The following is a 1,514-nucleotide window of genomic DNA, read 5'->3' as shown; positions in this document are numbered from 1 at the left end:
TTTTATCGTTTAAAAGAAACTTGAGTCTGGATTCTGGATCCTCCTGCTTATTCTGTGTCTTAGCTTCAGTGATTGTAAATAATATTTTAAATAGGTGCAGTACGTATTTGCTGGTTACTCCATTACTTGTAAGGGACCCAAATAAAGGTTTATTGTCAGTTAATAGGTATATTTTTAAGAATAAAAGTGAGATTTAGTTTTGTTTAAAAGGCTTAGCCAACATTGTAGCTAACAAGAGAAATGGTAATAGTTTGTGTGTTGGTGTGTTGTTTATTTGCCTTTTTTTTGGTTCTCAAAGGAAATCTGAAATAGAGTACTATGCTATGTTGGCCAAAACTGGTGTCCACCACTACAGTGGCAATAATATTGAACTGGGCACAGCATGTGGAAAATACTACAGAGTATGCACACTGGCAATCATTGATCCAGGTATGTGTTTTAAGTCTTAAAATGAAAGGGGGTTTTGTTATTCTTGGTTTTGAGATAGGGTTTTGCTGTGCAGTTGAGGTGTAAGTGAAAAGTATTTTTTTACTTTGGAATTACAAATTTTGTTTGAAATAACCTAAGGAATAATGATTTAGAAACTTGGTAAAAGGTTAAACCTTAAGGGGGAATTAATGAGGTGAAATAGAAGAACATAATCCTTACTTGCTGTCTGAAAAAAAGATAGATGAGATTGAGGGGGAAAGGGTATTACAAATAATTTTGTGTTTTGAACTTCCAGATTTTTACTTAACTGCGAATATTCTCGCTGTTCTGATTGTGTCATAATCAGGGCAGGCTAAACATTCGCTATAGCAAGACCATGCATGTGTCCCCAGACCTAGATCTTTCTCTAGGTCTGGTTTTATAAATGCTGGTGATAAATAAGATCCAAATAATTACAACTAATACTCAGATTTGTCTAAAGAATGTGTAACCTAAGTTTGGAAATTGTGCAAATTACACTTAGCATTAAGTGAATTGTAAATATTTTATTTTCTAGGTGATTCTGATATCATTAGAAGCATGCCAGAACAGACTGGTGAAAAATAAACCAAGCAGAATTTTTCATGAATAAAACCTGCCATAGCTTGTTTTTGGTGTTTTGTTGTGTTGTGTTTTTGAGGCAGGGTCCTCACTGTAGTGCAGACTGGCCCTGAACTTGTGTAGCTCAGGCTGGCCTCCAATTCATGGTGGTCCTCCTGCCTTAAATCTTCAAGTACAGGGATTACAGGCATATGCCTTTGTGCTCAACCAGAGCTTGTTTAAAAAATTACCCATTTCAGTTATTTTTCTGTTTCCTGACATTCTTGTGAAAGTAGGATCAGAGAAGATATAGTATGGTGGCAACTTGCCAATGAAGAGGTACACATTCCACTTTCCATTTGCCCATTTTGCTAAAGGAAAGCACTGAGCATCTCTTAACCTGAAATTTCGGGGTTGCAAATGTTTTGGATTTTGCAGTATTTGCATATACATGAAGTTTTTTGGTGATTGGATCTAAATCATAAACAGTTTTTTGTGTGTGTGTG

General features: G+C 35.6%; 1 long non-coding RNA gene and 1 other non-coding gene across 2 annotated transcripts; both read left to right on the top strand.

Moving 5' to 3' along the window:
- The first annotated feature begins 322 nt into the window (after positions 1–322).
- LOC111812252 lies at positions 323–1,079 on the top strand. Its single transcript, XR_002817808.1, has 2 exons — positions 323–429; positions 986–1,079. It is a non-coding gene; the product is annotated as an uncharacterized LOC111812252 (long non-coding RNA).
- On the top strand, positions 737–868 carry LOC111812264. Its single transcript, XR_002817819.1, has one exon. It is a non-coding gene; the product is annotated as a small nucleolar RNA SNORA72 (small nucleolar RNA).
- Positions 1,080–1,514: the final 435 nt, after the last annotated feature.

The sequence above is a fragment of the Octodon degus genome, unplaced genomic scaffold, assembly GCF_000260255.1.
Source record: "Octodon degus isolate 3935 unplaced genomic scaffold, OctDeg1.0 scaffold00118, whole genome shotgun sequence".
NCBI lineage: Eukaryota > Metazoa > Chordata > Mammalia > Rodentia > Octodontidae > Octodon > Octodon degus.
This window is presented reverse-complemented; position numbering and strand designations above follow the sequence as displayed.